Here is a 20,410-nt window from a genome sequence, read left to right on the forward strand (position 1 = left end):
GATTTGAGCTTCTCTGTAAACCTGTTTGATTTAATTCTGCATATCATTCATGTGGTTTATCATTTATGTGGGGGAAGAAGGTACAATATTTATGCTACTTCCTTCTAATCTGGAGGAGTTTTCCCTCATCCTCTTTAAATTCTCATGTACAATTCTTGACATTTCTCTATTGTGATGATAAAATTTTCTGATCCAGATCTAAATCATCTTTCATTTGGAACTTTGCCATCAACAGTGATTTCTACAGAGAGAATTCTTATTGTAAGATGATACTGACACCAATTCATTCATTCTCCAAGAGGAAACAGATAAAATAAAAACAAAAGACACATTTAAAATGTCCCTTGGAGTTCCTGTTGTGGCTCAGCAGAAATGAAGCTGACTAGCATCCATGAAGATGAAGATTCAATTCCTGGCTTCACTCACTGGGTTAAGGATCCGGCATTGCTGTGAGCTGTGGTGTAGATCACAGATGTGGCTCAGATCCTGCATTGCTGTGGCTGTGGTGTAGGCCAGCGGATACAGCTCTGATTTGACCCCTAGCCTGGGAACTTCCATATGTCACGGGTACGGCCCTAAAAAGATTAAAAATAAAATAAAATAAAATAAAATGTCCCTCAATTTATATTATTTTAATACTATAAGGCCCACCCTCCATAAGTAAGATTAAACCACGTTTAAAGTATTTGTAGTGAGGTGTATGATATAGGCAGGTTTGGATAGGTCCAGAAAAATTCTTTTACTGTGATGTTCTCAAGAAAAAGTAAATAAAAGGATGTATTCTCTTTTATTGGGCCTTCTAGTAATTAGGTGACCACTTTATATAGGCTATGGCTTTACAGCATTTATTCCTCATACCAATAACACAGTGTGGAGACATAGGGAGTGTTGAATAGCGGATCTTTTAAGTGGGAGTAGCATCAGGAAATCCAATCAGGTTCATAAAAATGGAAGAAAAAAGCGTCATGAGTCACATTTTCTCTAAAGAAATGGGATGTACTAGAAATGACATATATTAGTTTCATTAGAAAGGCTCTTGTGTGGAGAGTGCACTGTTTCAACATGCATAGAAACATATATTGTCATATATGAAGAATGGCACGGATGAAATAGCCAACTCTTCCATTTTACACTGGACTGGTCAGCCATTTATTTATATACTGTAACCAGTTCTGCATTCTTTACAACTAAAGGACTTTAAGAAAAGCTCAGAGAAGGTATACGAACCAATTCAAGCACCGAAAATAAGTTGTAGAGGGGAAGATAAAAGGAAGTGGGTGTATTTGGCTTAGAAATGTACACTTACTCTTTCACATGTCCATTTTGGGTTTTTACATTTCCACTGAGGTAGAAACCCATAGAATTGGAAATAGGCTGCAGCAGTAGAGATTTAGGTTGGACAAATAAAAGAATGTCTGCGCACATAAGATTTTAAAACCCATTCCAATGGCGGGCAGTAAAATCTTTTCTGAGCATCACTTGTTAGGTTTTTTTATAATGATACCATGTGGATACAAGGCTATGAATCAAAAAAGCTCCTTTTTAGCTCTGTTTTTAAGAAACGTCAGCTAAATATTAATATAATTATTAGCAAATGGATTTATTTCCTTGGCATAAACATGGAAAGTAACAAAACAGTCACAAACAAGTTACTCCTTTAAAGTGTTTGTTGAAGGCATAAGAAAACTTTTGCATTTGAGAAAATTTCATTACTTTGTAAATTTGATTCTTTTCTAAAATCATGATTTGTGGCAGCTGTGAGCCTTTTTTTTTTAAGAAGCATTCCAATTTTCTGTTTAAAGGTAGCCTTCTGCCAGATATTGATATGTTCATACATTATTATGCATAATTATTATTTGAGAACAAGGTGATGCAATATAAAGTTATTTGAATTATGATATACGGTGTTGTGGTTCCACTATCACCTCCTCTTCTAACTAGCATTGTGACCTTGGACAGGTCATTTTTGAATGCCATTCTTCAGCTCCCTTTTTGGCAACTTTAGAACTGTGTTAGAAGAGGCGACCTCATATTCTTTCCTTCTTTAAAATTTTATTGAGGGATTTTATTAACTCATAATTTAGATAAGTCAAGTATTTCATTTTTAACATACTTAAAAACAGATTCTTTTTAGATCATTTTAAAAGTCTTATCATGACTTAAATTGTTAGTGAGTTAGTTAAAATTTGTCCATATAAGTTATTCTAGCGTTAAATCTAAGGGTAATTAGCTAATACAGCAATTGGTCACCTTATACTATGTAAAAGCTTATGATTAAAACACTGATTTCTTATGATCCAACTGTTAAACAGCTTTCATATTCCACTTGGTATATTTTGTGTTAATCTAATAGATTTGGAAATTTGCATGGATATTTATTCTCCTCACATACCATTCCATATTATTGCTATAAAATAATGATTTTCATTCTAGATATTCAGAAATATAAATATAACAGTATGTCATGAAGTAACAGTCTATGCTATTTTAGTCATTATAAATTTCTTTCCTAATATACTGTACATGTAAACATTTAAGATAACCTATAGACACTACAGCCCAGTGAAAATATAATTTTATGATTACATGAATTATAAGCACAGATCAGCTTTTCACACGATTGTAGTGATTTCCACTTGCCTTAAAAGAGTAACAATGAGTGTCATTGTCATTGAGATTTACTTTATTAAAAATATTCATGCAACATATTGTCTGAGCAGTAATAGTGAATTTAGGAAAGTTAATATAAATTAAATCCAATTCTGATATTTAAATTTTAAAGAATCGGATTAGATACTATGTAGGTGAGAAATAATTTGTAAAATGTCATGCGTTTACTCTTTTAAAAAAAATGTTAGCAGTTTGACTTGTGGTGGAAACTGGGTGGGGAAATATTGAGGAATCCAATCTTCATATTTTAAATGAGACACAAAATTTTCTTTGGAGATTCATTATTGAGAAAAGTCACTGTAATGGAATCGACTCTTTCTGTTGGCAAAAGACTAGGAAAGGAAAAAAATCATTTACACCTCAAACTTATGTGTGAGAATAGGTATTTGTTTCATATAAGACATGTAATAAGAAAACTGGTCTTCTGGCACCATTCATAAATAAATTAAGGATTGAAAAGGGAGGAAAACAAGATCTTAGTTTATGGACAAAAAGAGTAAAATCTCCATGGAATCTATTTTAGAAATGACATTTTGCTAAAACAATTCGACTCCCAGTTTTCTACTTGCTAAACTTCTTCTACTTCTGATTTCATGGCTCAGCTCTAAACCTAGGAAATCACCACTCCGTGCAAGATGCTAACATTTCTCTCAGTCTTTCTGCCTCTTCCAAGATTGCCTCAGAGCATAAAGATAGATAGTCCACAGCGTCTTACCTAGACAAGGAGTTGCTGAAACGCCAAGGCATGACCTGGTTCAACACTCAGGCTAGGAAAGGAGTCCGTCCCCGTTAGTTTCTCCAAAATATAAGTTCCCATTTCGTGGTTGAGATCATGGCTCTATTCTAAGCAGTTCTACGCAGTGTGTGATTCTAACAAAAACACCCTCGGCAGCTGGAGGGAGCCTTAGCTGGAGCAGGAGTCTGTCAAGGCGTTCCTAGTGACTTCTGTCTAGTAAATTCAGACTGATGTTTTGCAAAAGGGGCCTCCACAACCAGGCCCAGATTGCCTGGGAAGCATTTCCTGCCTCTGAGTGGTGTGCAAGTGAGAAAGACTGGACGGAGAGGAGGGGAGGGGGGAGCAGAGGCCGCCCAGGCGTTTTAGGAGTTCTGATTTTACACAGAACTGAAGTGAGTTTGTCAAAACCCTTGAGGTGATTAGCCAGAGAGTCATAAAGCCGTGGAGCTTTTTCTATCCCACACTGCTTATGGAAAAAAGAAAGAAAGAAAGAAAACATAGTTCCCGCCTTCCTCCACAACTTTTCCACTATATTCAATGTATAAAAGCACTGTAATCAAAATACCTTTGCAGTGCTCCTTTCCAGAGATCATTTAAGAGAGCAAGATGCATTTAGAGTTTTAATGCTGTAATTCTTCTGAACTTGAAAACCTTTTTAAAGTTCTGTCATTTAAAGTGCTGCAGCTGGCTATACCGTACCTGAGAAGATCTGTAAGTAAAATCCCAGGAATCCAGCAAATGGAACGTTTTCTTCAAGAGCTCGCCGATCCCAGGAATCCTTCACGGAACTAAAGCAGTTTGTGTCATGGCATAGGCAGCGTTACCTCTAGTCAGAATCCTCCAGTTAGACACATCAGTGCTGGAAAAGCAGAAGACAGACTCCATCTTGATCCTATTACCGTCTTGCTGACATTAACCATTTGCAACTGCTTCCATCCAGCAGGACAGGGTCCCTGAACCCCATCTCTAAGGCAGCTCACAGTATCTGCACACGTCTTCCGACACAAATGTTGGGAACGCTCATCTGTTTATCTTTTCTGCTTTCTTGTTTCTCCCCTGGATGACTTCCTCCTAGCTGCTCTAGGCTGGGAACTTGGACTACCATTTGGTTTTGATTAAAACCAGACAGCCAACTCTGGAGAATTTAGGGAATAAGCGAATGGAAACTGCAAGTATGGCTTTAATTAGTGCATCAATTAATAATAGATGTTAGCTCGTCTTATAATAAGATGACACAAATATAAACGCAGAGGAAGCTCAGTTCCCTTCAAGGAAGAAGTTGCACCAATTCTCCTTCCTTTATGACCCATAATTCTCTTTAGGGAAAGTGGAAGGAGAGAAGAGAGATGTGGCCTTGGGACATCCAGGTTGTGAGAGGCCAGTGGAACAACATGGTTGTTTATAGCAGAGAGACAGGAAACAGCTTCTCTGTGTTTAATTACCTTGCTTGGTTGAAATTGCTCAGTAATGTCTCCCTTCTACTTTATTTACAATGGATCAATGGATTCTTTTGCTGTTTATGACTTAGGCACTGTTTCAATGATTAGTGATCAGATTAAGTCTGATTGTTGGGTCTAAGTGGGGCTTGCAGATATCCAGAGATCTCCAATAATAGGAGGTACAAGAACAATTCCAATTTCAGTATAAATGAGTAACCTATGAAGAGGTACAAGAAATATTAAACCTGATAGCCCTAAGATCTATGCTGTACATCTCTGAAACAGTAAGCAGTTTTTACATATTCACACTTATTCTCAGTTGACTCTAGTTTTTATAAAGACGGACAAGCTGACAGACACTTAAATATCACAAAGGTCACCTTTTAAGTACTTCCTGGGAATGTGAAGTAGGTGATAACTCAGAGAAGTATTATAGCTATTATTCCTTCTCCTATTGGATAACTAAAATATCTCAAAGTTTGTGCAAAGCATGAACTATTAGAAGTATTGAACCTTATGTTTCATATCTAATTTATATGTTAAATATGGTTAACATGTAAAATGGCGAGAATAACATATTACACATGGTTTTCATATGAGAAACATTTGAATAAAAACATGGAGGCAGAGCAAGTTTTAGAAGTTTGTTTCATAACATTACTGATTAAAAGATGAGCATTTAGATTCCTTTAAATTAACCTTCAACCATATGGCAAGAAGGAAGTCCATAATTTCATAAATTCTTCAAAGAGTTATTTATGTTCATATGCAAAATACTTCCACTGAAACCATTGTTCATTTAATCTTCCCAACCATCTTTGTGTGTTCTCTTATTTTTATTTTACAGATAAAGTATTAGAAATTTATGGAAGTAATTTTTCACAATCAAATGATGGAGAGTGGCCAAGTCTATATTAGAACCCAAATTTTCTAACTCTTACTCCTAATATGAACTCAATCATCTCTCACTTCATTGCTGTGTGAAATTAGGTGGACTTCTTAAACTTTCTGAGTTTCAAATCCTCCTTATAAAAAAGGGCAATTCCATTTAACTCACAGATTGGAAAGCAGGATTAACTTTATATACAGATATATTTATAAATTTGTATCTCTTTCCCTTAGGAAAACACTGGAGCAGAACGGAATGAAAATTGATGTAACTTCTTTCCTAAAATAACTTGTATATCTCTGTCTCTATCTGCCTCTAGCTCTGCTTCAAGTATATAGAGGGCACTCAATAAACATTTGCACTCTGCTAATTCTTCTTAGCCAGATACTCCTTATGAATACTGTAATCCCCCCTTGTAAATTTAGCCTTGTTTCTGTTTAGATTGGCCTGGGGAAACAACAAAACCCTATTCACATGGATTTATAAATGCTTTTTTAGATATCTAGACACCCTTATTAGTAATTTTCTCCTTAACATTTCTCTTCTCCAAATAAATGACTTCTTGATTAATTCTATTATTAGGAGGATTACTTCCCAAATCTTTAATCATTTTTATTTATTTTTTGTCCTTCAGTTGCCTCACTCCAAACAAACCCCAGAACTTATATTCTCATAAAGGCTTTACCAAATATGAGTAACTAATGAGATCATTTGCTAAATATTTAACATGGTGACAGGACCATAGGAGGGGTCCAAAATATTTGTTCTCTTCTCCTTTCCACTTGTAAATCTCAACACCTAACTCCCCCTCAAATGTTTGCCTATTACTCTATACTAAATCAGCTAATAAAATATGGTATAGAGGCAGTTAAAAAGTTGAAGACAAAGTGTCAGTATACCAGTCTGGCTCCAAAACTAACAATCCTGATGACCCCATGCAAGTTACTTAACCTGCATAAACCTCAGATTTAGCCTTTGGATCTGAGGGTTTTTCAAATTTAGAGATAATAATCCAGGCCATTAAACTTCATGGCTGGTGTTGTATTCACTGTTAACTGGAATTATTTTTTACCATTTTAATCACTGCCCTTTTAATATTTACATCTTTCTTCCATGATTGTTTTTCTGAAGAATCTAGCTTCTATTGAGCTCAGTTAAATGTATGCATTTGGAACAATTTTACTGGTGGAGCAATTAAGGACTATTTTTTTTAATAAGAAGAAGTACATGCACCCCTATGTTCATTTTAGCGCTATTCACAATAGTCAAGACATGGAAACAAACTAAATGTCCAGTGACAGGTGAATGGATTAAGAAGATGTTATACATATACACGGTGGAATACAACTCATCCATAAAAAAGAACAAAATAATGCCATTTGCCCCAACATGGATGGAACTAGAGAAGTCAGAAAGAGAAAGGTAAATACCATCTGATATCACTTATATCTGGAATCTAAAGTACGGCACAAATGAATCTATCTACAGAAAAGAAACAAACTCGTGGACATGGAGAACAGATTTGTGGTTGCCAAAGGGAAGGGGGAGGGAGTGGGATGGACTGGGAGTTTGGGGTTAGTAGATGCTAACTATTGTATTTGGCGTGGGTAAGCAATGAGATCCTGCTGTATAGCACAGGGAACTATATCTAATCACTTGTGAAGGAACATGATGGAGGATAATGTGAAAAAAAAATGTATGTAAATGTATAACTGTCACTTTGCTGTACAGCAGAAATGGACAGAACATTGTAAATCAACTATAATAATTTTTTAAAAAAAAGAAGTAGCAGAATGAGGATTAGAAGCTATTGTGAAGATCAACTTTCTCCCCATATGCTATGATCTAAATTGGCTATAATTGACTAGTGCATCCCTAGCCATCTTTAGGAAATTTGAATCTAGAATTTCACAGAATTGTTTGATGACTCTAAGATACTCCGACAACCTTTTGCTTGTGCAAAGTGGGACCTATTCTTTGAAAAGAATGTTTTACTCTTTAAATTGGGTAGTATAGGAGTTCGTGTCGTGGCGCAGTGGTTAACGAATCCAAATAAGAACCATGAGGTTGCGAGTTCGATCCCTGGCCTTGCTCAGTGGGTTAAGGTTCTGGCGTTGCCGTGAGCTGAGAGCTGTCGTGTAGGTTGCAGACGCAGCTCGGATCCCGCATTGCTGTGGCTCTGGTGTAGGCCGGTGACTACAGCTCTGATTCGATCCCTAGCCTGGAAACCTCCATATGCTGCGGGAAGCAGCCCTAGAAAAGGCAGAAAGACAAATAAATAAATAAATTGGGTAGTAGATATCGATAAATCAGCACTCATATTGAACATTTTTGATACTTGGGTATAAGTAGGCTTTTATTCTTTCTGTATTTTTTGGGCCATGCCCATGGCATGTGTAAATTCCCTGGCCAGGGATTGAACCTGTGCTACAACAGCAAGACAAGCTGCGGCAGTGACAATACTGGATCCTTAACCTGCTGCACCACAAGAGAACTCCGTTCTTTCTGTTTCAGTGAAATAAAAGTGTCCTAATAGTAATGAACCTAAAAGTAATATATAGAGAAACTGAATGCCTTTAAAGTCCTTTAGAAGTGTCCACACAAGTACAGTTAGCATAACAAATGCAGGAGTATTTTGTCAATGAAAACTGATCCTTTAAAAATTTGTTTAGTACTTTGCATGCAATGTACCGGTTACCCCTGTGTGTCAAAGAGATAAAAACAGAATGTAATTGACAGATTTCTAGTTATTTTTTCAGTAATATTTATATGTACTTCCAACAGGTTCATTTTGATAGACACATACATAGGACAAAAATGTAATTTATACCTTTTATTTAATAATTTGCATGTGCAGGATTAGTTTTTTGATCAACTTTGTCATGCTTTTGACACCTCACTTTCAATAAATATTGAGTATTCATCCAGAAGAATTTATTAAAGGAACAAAATAAAGTTTAACGTTTAACCAAAAGATAAAAATCATATAAATTATCCAAAATCGATTATACCTGCTTCTTGGATTATTATGTCCATTGCTCCCTTCGCTAAAAATGATTACAGCTCAAGAATAATTATGAAAAAAGTATTGGTAAATTTCAAATAGAAATGAAAACAAACTTTGTAAGTACTAAAAAAAATATATCGACACAGACATTAGAGTGTATATGGTCTTAGAAATGGAGGAATTTCCCTGTATGTTCCAAAGGGCCAGGACACTCTCAGAAGCATGAAGATTCCAAGCAAAGAAAGATGTTTTAGAGTGGTCTAGGTGAGCCCAGCTAGTGGAGGCTGAGTTTCGTTCTATGTCACACAAATATTTGTTCTATATGAAAACTTAAGCTAACATTGCCATGTGGTACTCTTCAGCATCCTTGTTAATGTTACCATAATTTTCTCTGAAATTATCATTTCTCTGTATCTTCAGTCTATTCAAAAAAATATTTTTTCTTCACTTGTGGCTGAGAGCTCATGCTCCCCCTAGTTTATCCTATCGTCCTCTCAAATGTTCTTCCATACTGTCGTTTGCAGTCCCTGTTTACCTGGGAAAAGACGTGAAACTACCTGTGTCCAGATTCCTTTTCCTCGGTAAAATCTCTGCTCCAATTAAATCTCTACCTTTTGAGAAACTCACGGACTTGGAGAAAAGACTTGAGGTTACCAAGGGGGATGGGGAGGGAGTAGGATAGACTGGGAGTCTGGGGTTAATAGATGCTAACTATTGCATTTGGAGTGGATAAGCAATTAGATCTGCTGTATAGCACAGGGAACTACATCTAGTCACTTATGATGGAACACGAGGAGGAGGATAATGTGAGAAAAAGAATGTATATATATGTGTGACTGGGTCACTTTGCTATATAGCAAAAATGGACAGAACACTGTAAACCAAGTATAATGGAAAAAAATAAAATTCAATTAAAAAATCTCTACTCTTTGAGAGTAATTCCACCTGACTTATCCTATACTTATTCACTTCATCTTTTTTCCTTTAAAATGGAAGAACTGCAAAGCCTCAGTGTTTATACCAAGTGACATACTTAATATCCATCCACACATTCAAATAATATCCACAAATTCAAATAATACATTCAAATAATATGTATTCACTGTATTCATGGTCGCATTTGGGACACAGCATTTCACACAATCAGACAAAAATGAAAGAACTTTGCCTTCATGGAGCTTAAATGGGGGTGGTGGTGGTTGAAGGTTGGTAATCCACAACACACATAAGAATATGTAAATTATCTAGTATATGGATAATTACTGTGGAAAACAGGAAATAGCAGAGCATGACAAAGAATATGAGGAGTGAGGGGCAATCATGTTACCAAATTAAATAAGAGGTATCAGCAGAAGTCTCTCCAAGGGACTTTTCAGTAAAAAAATTTAAAACGGGGAGAGGGATGGTCATATAGATATATGGGGGTCACAGAGTTCCAGGCAGAGTAAACCCGGTCCTAAAAAAGAGTGGGCCTGGCAGGTTCCAAAAACAGCAAGAGAACCAGTGAGCTGGGATGGAAGGAGAAAGGGATAGAGAAGGAGAAGATGAGTCTGGGAGGTAAGGAAGAGTGCATTAGTGGTGTCTTGTAAGGACTTTGGGTTTGGTTCTGAGTGAAAAGTCTCCCAAAGCCATAGAAATTAGAGCAAAAATAAACCCATGGGACCTCATCAAACTGAAAATCTTTTGCACAGCAAAGGAAACCCAAAAGAAAACAAAAAGACAACATACAGAATGGGAGAAAATAGTTTCAAATGATGCAACCGACAAGGGCTTAATCTCTAGGATATATAAACAACTTATACAACCCAGCAGCAAAAAAGCCAATCAACCAATGGAAAAATGGGCAAAAGACCTGAATAGACATTTCTCCAAAGAAGATATACAGATGGCCAACAAACACATGAAAAAATGCTCAACATCGCTGATTATGAGGGAAATGCAAATCAAAACTACCATGAGATATCACCTCCCACCAGCCAGAATGGCCATCATTAATAAATCCACAAATAACAAGGGCTGGAGGGGCTGTGGAGAAAAGGGAACCCTCCTGCACTGTTGGTGGGAATGTAAACTGGTACAGCCACTATGGAGAACAGTTTGGAGATACCTTAGAAATCTATCCATAGACCTTCCATATGACCCCGCAATCCCACTCTTGGACATATATCTGGACAAAACTCTACTTAAAAGAGACACATGCACCCGCATGTTCATTGCAGCACTATTCACAATAGCCAGGACATGGAAACAACCCAAATGTCCATCAACAGAGGATTGGATTCGGAAGAGGTGGTATATATACACAATGGAATACTACTCAGCCATAAAAAAGAATGACATAATGCCATTTGCAGCAACATGGATGGAACTAGAGAATCTCATACTGAGTGAAATCAGCCAGAAAGACAAAGACAAATACCATATGATATCACTTATAACTGGAATCGAATATCCAGCAGAAATGAACATCTCCTCAGAAAAGAAAATCATGGACTTGGAGGAAAGACTTGTGGATGCCTGATGGGAGGGAGGGGGAGGGAGTGGGAGGGATCGGGAGCTTGGGTTTATCAGACACAACTTAGAATAGATTTACAAGGAGATCTTGCTGAATAGCATTGAGAACTTTGTCTAGATACTCATATTGCAACAGAACAAAGGGTGGGGAAAAAATGTAATTGTAATGTATACATGTAAGGATAACTTGATCCCCTTGCTGTACAGTGGGAAAAAAAAAAAAAAAAAAGAAAAGAAAAGCAGAGCCCTGCAAGGTTTTGAACAGAGGAGTGACAAGTTCTGCTTTACCTTCTAATGAGGTTACTCTGGCTGCTGTGTGAATATGCTAGAAGGAATTAAGGGCCAAAGCAAGAAGACCAGTTAGACGGTTACTATGGAATCCAGGTAAGATGCAGGTGATGAGATGGTGGACTTTTTTTTTTTTTTTTTTTTTTTTTTAGTATTTGACATCAGAGTCTTTCCTGAAGAATTCAGATTTGTTATGTAAGAAGAAAAGAGAGTCAGATAGTTTCTTGAGCAACTCAAGGATGGAGTTACTATCAGTTGAAAATAAGAAGCCTAGAGTTGAAGCAAATTTTGCATGGTAGAGAACAGAATTTTAGTTTGGGACATACTACATTTGAGATGTCCCGATAAATACTTCTAAAATAAAGGTCAAGGAGGCAGTTGGATATATGAATTCAAATTTGGAAGGGAAATTTGAGACGGAGAAATAAATTTGGGAGTCTTAAATACATAGTTGGAACTTAAAGCCAAAGACTGAAATGAGCTCACTATTAGACTGACTAAATGGAGAAAGTAAGAGGAGAAAGAACTAACAGGACATTGGATTTAATGCTGTAGAATTCACTGTTGATTATGACAGGGATAAGTTCAGAGAATCATATGGACAAAAGCCTGATTAGCATGGTTGAAAAGAGAATTTGAGGAAAAGAACTTAAAACACAAGTAGTGTCAACTCTTGAAATTTTACAGCAAAGGGAAGCAAATACATAGTATGATAACTGTCTGGATCCAGAAGAAGGTTCTATTAGGATGGAAGAATGACAGTATGTTTGAAATTTTTTTTTATTTTTTATTTTTTTATTTTTTTTATTTTCCCACTGTACAGCAAGGGGGTCAGGTTATCCTTACATGTATACATTGCAATTACAGTTTTTTCCCCCACCCTTTCTTCTGTTGCAACATGAGTATCTAGACATAGTTCTCAATGCTATTCAGCAGGATCTCCTTGTAAATCTATTCTAGGTTGTGTCTGATAAGCCCAAGCTCCCGATCCCTCCCAATTTTTTTTTTTTCAATCGGCACAGCATCTTCCCAAAGGGAGAGGAAAGATGAAGTAGGGAAGAGAGTGGAGAAATGTCAGAGTGAATTTTTGATGAGGAGGACTCTTTGGAATTTAGAGTAGAGAGACTGATTTTAAGTAGGAGTATGACACATTTTGAAACTTTTGTGGATGTCATGATTCAGTTAGTCATTCAGCAAATAGCTAGTCACTATTTTGGTTTTCATTCTATTCAATATGAAATTAATTTTTATTGTTCTAAGTCACATAAAACTTATAATAGGTAATTGCCTAAACTGATGATATCTAAAACAAAACCAAAAATTTTTCAAATACGCCTGTCCTTGTGGGTCTTTGTATATTCCCAACTCTTGTTTTTCTCGCATGCAACCTCTGATGCAACAGCAGGTGCAGGGGGACATCTTCCCCTGACTCTGTGCAGTCCAGTTTCCATATTTTAATTGCTCCTGTGTTTCCTCTCATCTTTAGGTAGTACATTTTTGCTGTTGTTTTCTAGTTGAGTCCTTTTGCTAATTTCCTTATTTTTATTTTTCAATTATCTCTTCTAGATTTTTGCCTTTTGGTAGACACATTTGAAAAAATGTGTGGTTTCTAATATTATTGGTGAAGTTTTTAGAGATGAAGTATCTGATATCAATTCAGAGAACTGAAAAAATTTCACCACTCTTCTTTTTAGCAAGAAATAAATAGCATCCATTATATATAAACTGGAGGTATATTTTTAGAGAGCCCTTAGTTTCAATGAATTCTCACTGAGCAACCTAATATGTTTTTAGAACAGAGGTTATTCTGCTCCTGGAGTTTTTAAGCATTATTAGGGTAGTCATTTATACTTGAAATGAGTATTAGCTAGGTATTAGCCAAAGCTTTGACAATTGAATCCAGCCAATTTTATAGTGCAAACATATCAATACATGTGCCTGTTTGCGTACCCAGTGGAAATCACAATTTTGCTTATGGTTATCAGCCTTGATAGAAATGGTATGTAATCCATTAGAAATAAAGAACAATTAGTACTGAAAGGATGTAATTCTTTCTCGAGTTCTTGAAAAATGTTGATTTTTTTTTCAGTATCCAATAGGACATATTCACATTTATATAGTATCACTTCTACAGCCTGGTCTTAATTATTTTCTTGGATAAAGTAACACCTGACAGTGTTTTCTTTCATGAATTTCAGTGACCAGGTTCTTATTTTGTATGAGAAAAGAAAAAATTTTGAAAACTTTAAAATTAATGTTTTCATGAAATTGTATATTTTGTTTTAATTTGCTGAAATGTATGTTGGACAGAATGGAGCAATAACTTTGCCAAAATTCAAATGTTATAAAAACAATTTGAAAGAGTTTGTAAAACATGTATCATAATAGGTTTCTTCCACCCTAATGTTGGAAGGTTAAATTTCACAGCTAAAGTCATCCTATTGTGGAATAAAATATAGAAGAGTTTTCTCTCCTTATATTAGTTATTCATGGGCCAAAATCAAGTGTCAATTATAGTTGCCAAGTTCCTATGTAGACAAATGAATCACAGAAAAACAGTAGCTATTTTATTTGGGGCCTTGCTGAGCTGCAAGCTTTTTAATGAGTTAAAATAATATTTTGGGCTTTGAGTCCAAAGTGTGTGAACTATCAAAAACACAGACATTTGACTTTAAAATTTAGGACAAAAACAACTCCACATGCAAACTCATCTTGAGCAACAGATACACTGAACTTGGAGACAGAATTCCCTGAGTGATAAGATCCAGGACTGTTTTCTTTGGGCTATGCATCAAGGAAACCAGTCTGATGATACTGAAGCTCATGGGATAAGAGTTTTTTTTTTTTTTTTTGATCACTAGCCCACACACTCAAACATTTGCATGTAAGAAATATTATTTTACCTTAGGTTTGAATAGCTATGCCAAGATGATTATATTTGCTCCTCTTCTAAAGGGGAAAATGATGATGATAATGATAATTACTGCTAAAAACCAATTGAAACCACAGAATATACAGGATATATAAGCAAATAGAATAAGAGAATTAGAAGTAATAGTTTTTCAAATAAATTGAGCAAGTAGTTTTGTTAGCATTAATATAACAAGTGGTAATTAGGGAAAAAAAAGATCAATTAAACTCAACAGATGTTTTTGACACCTACGGCAAGGCTTAGTGTTCTTAATGTTTTTAAAGGTAAATGTGACAATTTTTTTTGTCTTTTTGTCTTTTTGCCTTTTCTAGGGCCACTCCTGTGGCATATGGAGGTTCCCAGGCTAGGGGTTCAATCGTAAATGTGACAATTTAAAGAAAATTGAAACAATTATTTATAATCTGATAATAAATATTTAGAAACATGTACTCTGTAAGCATTTGGTACTGTTTTATTTTCCATTTTAAGTGAAAGCCATTTTAATAGTTCTCTTTAAATTTTTGTTTTCCTAAGATCTAATTCTAATGTCTGTAAATGCCTTCCTAGGTGACTCCAAAATTACATGTAGCTACTCTCTTCTCTGTTTTGTCTTAACACTTTATTTATACCTCTTTTCAAACATGTCTTTTATTTGGGGATCTTTATAAGGGAGATTTGCTAAAGTAATACCCTAACTTAAAGACTTATCTCTTTCATTTAGGAAGGTCATTCCTCATAACTGAAAGAAAAATTTCTGGGTGGAAGGCAAATAAATAAGAAAAAAGGGAACATCTATCCTGCCGGAAAGATGAAACAACAAAATTCTAGAAATTAATGGGATGTCACTGCCAAAGCCTTAGTTTTTCCTGTATTGTAAATATATGTTACTGTCCTACATAGTAAGATGAATCACATCTGACTCTCCTACTGAGTTCAAGGTCATGACTTATAATTCTAATCCTAGCACTATACGGTTAAGACTGAGGGAAAGAAGAGATGGAAAGTTATCCAGAAATCACCCTTGAGCATGAGTTTCATTAGAGGCTTTTCTTCCTATCCATAGAAACAGGAATTTCGATCAGTGTGGACTGTGGGGAGGAGGGTTGGAGAAGAACTAAGGGAGGTTATCTAGAACAAGAGGCAAGTCTGTGCATACTGGGATTGACAGTCGGTCTGCAATGACACTTTGGGGCTTATGGGAAACTGGAGTGAAACATGATGGCACATGAGGGATTGAATTAAAAGCAAAAAAATAGAGAGAGAAAGGCTGTTTTGCAACTTTATTGGGAGCTGACCAGTGTGTTCTTTTCTTTTCCTATACCATGTTTGAATAATTTTTCAACGTGTTTGTGTATACCTATTGACCTACTGGCATCACAAGGTTAATACATCCATTTCTCGAGAGAAATAGAATTATGAGATAATACAAAAAGAAACTTAGTTACTGCTGAGTTTTAAAAATTCCTTGAAATGCAGACCACAAAGGAAATACTTAGTTGCTTCTCTAAGGGATGGCGGAAATTGGTAGGACAAGATACTCAGTTTCTGGTTTTTGCTTTCATTCTCTGAAGACATTTCTGTGTTTCTTGGCTCTGCATGTGTATGTGTGTGTATGTGTGTCTGTGTGTGTGTGTTTCCAGAAACATGAAGTGTATTCTTGGGCCAGACCACATGCCTATGAGTCAAAATTTCAGCCTGCATTTGTCTTAAACCGTGAAGCTCTGGGTGTAACCTAACAGAACCTGGCAGGTTGTCTGAATAGTTCTTTCACCACTTGACCCAAAATATAGTAAATCAGATGACATATTGTTCCAATTTTACATTAGTACTCATATTTTAATAAAGAAAGGAAGAATGTGTTCTATCAAGATTTTCAAATACAAAACAAAATCCAGTGTCAGATCCAAAGTATTACAGAATTTAATATTGGGCACCAAATGCAGTTTGCTTTTTTTTATTTTTAAACTTTATATGTTTTTTAGCATTTGCTATGGACTTAATTGTGTCCCCTCTCCCATTCCAAATTAATATTTTGAAGCCCTAATCCTGCATGCAGTATGATGGTACTTGGAGTTGGAGGCCTTTAGGAGATAATTAGATTTAAATGAAATCATGAAGGTGGGACCACCAATGGGCATAATGATGGAATTAAAAACCTTGTAAGAGTTCTCTCTCTGCCATGTGAGGACACAGGGCATACAGGTCATTTGCACACCTGATGATGCACAGGACTCTCAGCAAGAACTAAATTGTCTAGCACCTTTATCTTAGATTTCCCAAACTCTAGAACTATGAGAAATACATGTCTGCTGTTAAACCATCCAGTCTGTTGTGTTTTGTTATAGCAGCCCGAACTGGCTAATACAGCATTTTCAAATTTGGAACGTTCATTGAGCTGCATTCAAAGTAAAATTGATACTAGAAATGTCTATAAGTAATAGTAGATGCAATCATTAATGATGATGATGATGATGATGATGATGATTTAACAAATCATCCTTTCTCTCTTGGTAAAATTCCTGGTGGAAGTCAGTTAAGGTATGATGAAATTTTATAATTCCTTCTAAGTCAATATTGGTGCTAGGTACATTGAGCACATGCACCATTCTGAGCTCTGCTGTCTTTAAGATAAATTATGACATTTTGTGCCCTCATTTTTAAAAAGAGTTAAATATTACAAAGGGAAAGCAACACTACATATTTCTTTTTCTTTTGTCTTTTTAAGGCTGCACCCATGGCATATGGAGTTTCCCAGGCTAGGTGTCCAATTGGAGCTGTAGTTGCTGGCCTACACCACAGCCACAGCAACGCAAGATCCGAACCACATCTGTCTCCTACACCACAGCTTACAGCAATGCTGGATCCTTAACCCAATGAGAGAGGCTAGGGATTGAGCCCATGTCCTCATGGTTGCTAGTCGTGTTTGTTAACCACTGAACCATGATGGGAACTCCTACACTACATATTTCTATACATTATATTTCTTCTACCTGTCACTCAGCCAATTATTGACAAAGCTCCCTCCTCCCAGCCCAAGGAAATCTCCCTCCTCCCAGCCCAAGGAAAGTTTTTCAGAGCAGAAGTCTGACTCTAGCCTGTGATATTTTTTTGAAATATTTTGTCTAGCTCTGAATTTATGAAGACCTGCTTAGAGCTAAAAGAGGTAGAAGATAAATACATTAAAAAGAGTTGGGGGCTTCATTTAAAAGCCAGAAGAGGCATTCTTTCCCTGCTTTCTTCTACTTCTTCCCATAAGGCAATAGGCACTGAACTGTCTCTGAACCACCTCTGAACCACCTACCACGGAGTGGAATGGGAATACGAAAATGAATGAGAGAAGGTTTTTCTGAATATGATTCTCCTAAACTATCTAAGGGATAATTTAAGGATGAGTTATTTCTTAGCGTCCCTCTCCATCTGTTTCTTTCTTTCTATACTTACATACACTGCAAGTTCTCCTAAAATAAGGAAGCCATCATTCAATTTTGTCTGCACTTGGAACTATAATTCCTTACTCTGCTTTTTGTTACTAAAGCTTTGGGAATCATAACAGATAGTCATTGAGTGTTCACTAATTGTCAGACTGTATTCTCAGGGCTATACCAGATTTCTCTTTAAATCTGACAACAATTCTAGAAGCTAGGATCTATTAATATGCTCCTTGTATAGATAAGGTAACTGAGGCTGAGGTGCTTAACTAACTTGTCAAAGTTCTCACATTGGAACGTGTTGAACTTCAAAGCACGCACTCTTTAACTCCTGCCTAACCATGTATGTGTTAACACTGCTCATTACACTTTCTCACCCTGTTAACCTTTATCCTTCCATTTCTAAACTACTGTACTTGTCCATTTAGAAAGTTACTCTCAATATTAGCCTGAAATCTTCTAGTTGTATACACTGCAAAGCATAATAGATGAATAGAAAGATTAAATACTTTAAATGCCAACTATTTTAAAACTATGTTCAGATTTGTTATGACAGCATAATTCCATGTAAAAATGTGTAAATATCCTGTTGAATAAGTGTCAGTAAATGTTGATAAACTTGGAATAAGCATTAGTTGAAATGCTGTGTGCCATTAATAATGCTTACATTAGAACACTAATTAATTAAACTGGATGCAATAAAACCATTATGAAGCAAAAAACAAGAACTCGCAGAAATCCATCCATGGAGATAAACACTAAAAAATAACAAAACACTGATTGTCTTTGAGCAATAACATCTTAATGAGATATTTCCATGTTCCCAAATTTTTAGTAGTTTCCAAGGTTTCCGTAGTGAGCCCAAAATATTTCAGTAGTGGAAGGATAAAGCACATTTGAAATGTAGTAGAAATAGTGTATGTAGAAGAGCTGAGAAATCATGAAGTCTTAGTCAACAAATATCTGTGTGGTTTCAGGTAAATAACTTCTCTGGATCTCAGTTTCCACACTGTAAAAGTAGCACAAAGGACTAAATATTAATTATAACTCTCCTAGATCATCTTGTAACTTTCACTTACATTAGTGTTTTGAATTTGCCTATAATCATGAAAAGTAGAAAATATTAGCCAGCTTTTTCTGGATGAGGAAATTGAGTTTCTGAACACTCAAGAAATAAACAATAGATAGTGAGGATCAAGAATCAGTACCATGTATTTGCAAATTCAAAATCTCCTCCATCACAATTATTTTATTTTATATACTATGTTCATATATTTCTTATTACCTATAACCTCCTTTCTTCATATCATTAATTTGACTATTACCTCCAAATTCCCTCCAAGTTTTGGGGTCTTTTTCAATTGATTATTTTCCATTTATACTAGCAATTCCAGAATATCTTACCTATTTCTCCAAAAACCATTCCTTGATCAGCCTAGCTGACTACCTCCTCACCATTTTTGACTCACACACAATGAGGATGTTAACCCTTTACATGGTTGTGCCTGCTCTAACTTCATTAATAATAAGGATCATATCTTTTGCTGATACTGTATTTTACCTTTAAACACACACACTCTTCATGAATTGTAAATCACTATGTGGGTCAGTATGGTGTAACTGGAGTTTTGCAGATTGTATAAATTTGGGGCGGGGGGTACAACTGCAACAAACTATTGTGGAAGTCCCAAGAAAGTAGCCTGTGTGTTCTGCAAACTCCCCGTGCCTACGTGGCAGGCACCATCTCCCTCATTTTCTGCTCCAAATGACGTAGAAAGTGGCTCTTTGCCCTACAAGTCCTAAGTGGAAGTTAAGGTACTGACCTCTAGGAAAAGCGCCATCAGTCCTGCTGGCAAGGAATGGAATATGCTCGTGGAGATGTTTGTCTGTCACTGCCACAGCCAGAGCCAGTCATTGGCAACCCTTAAGCCACTGCTTTTTCTCTCTTGGTGCAAAACCTGTAGGACTGATGCTATATTATTTTTTATGTCTTAGAATTATACAGAGTTTAGTTTTTATTAAAATTATTTTTCTATTGCATCTCTTCCTGAATTGGGGAGGATTATAAATGGAAGAAAAATCTAAGTGACCTTACACCGAACAAATATCACGTTTCTCCCTGCAAAACTGGACCACATTCCCATTGCTAATCTAGTCCCTCTGACTCTCACTAACTTTTTGATAAGTTATAGGAGATGCCTTGTCTCTTTATAACCATTCATTCAATTACTCAACACATAATTGTTGAAAGTTCATTATGTGCCAGGCACTAACCGTCATTTCGGTCACAGATCAAGAATAAGACAAAGTCCCTTCCCCCCTTTGAAGCTTATATTCTAAAGAGGAACACAGACACTGAACAAGTGAGTATATATTAATTGTAATAATAGCTGCTACTAAAAAAAATCAGAACAAAGGACTAAATATAATGGGTCTGTTTGTACGTGTGTGTGCGTGTGTGTGTGTGTGTGTGTGTGTCTGTGTGCCTGCATGTGACTAGTTTAGACTGAGCATTAGGAAGGAAGCTC

The 20,410-nt window shown here is 36.1% G+C and overlaps 1 protein-coding gene across 17 annotated transcripts in view; it reads right to left on the reverse strand.

Annotated features, from left to right (window-relative positions):
• Positions 1–20,410, reverse strand: part of DLC1 (DLC1 Rho GTPase activating protein) — a 467,463-nt gene that overhangs the window by 387,443 nt on the left and 59,610 nt on the right. For 10 of the 17 annotated variants that reach the window (XR_002339951.1, XR_002339954.1, XR_002339952.1 and 7 more), the window contains exons 2-3: positions 19,706–19,840; positions 4,106–4,265 (exon numbers count right to left, since the gene is read on the reverse strand). The exons of 1 other annotated variant lie outside the window; for it this stretch is intronic. The gene's annotated coding sequence lies outside the window, so the exon portion shown is untranslated. Of the gene's footprint in view, positions 1–3,385; positions 3,968–4,105; positions 5,924–19,705; positions 19,841–20,410 lie in introns of those variants that run through there. 6 more of the 17 variants (XR_002339953.1, XM_021077718.1, XM_021077717.1 and 3 more) reach the window with 6 other exon arrangements.

This window comes from Sus scrofa, chromosome 17 (assembly GCF_000003025.6).
Source record: "Sus scrofa isolate TJ Tabasco breed Duroc chromosome 17, Sscrofa11.1, whole genome shotgun sequence".
Taxonomy (NCBI): Eukaryota; Metazoa; Chordata; class Mammalia; order Artiodactyla; family Suidae; genus Sus; species Sus scrofa.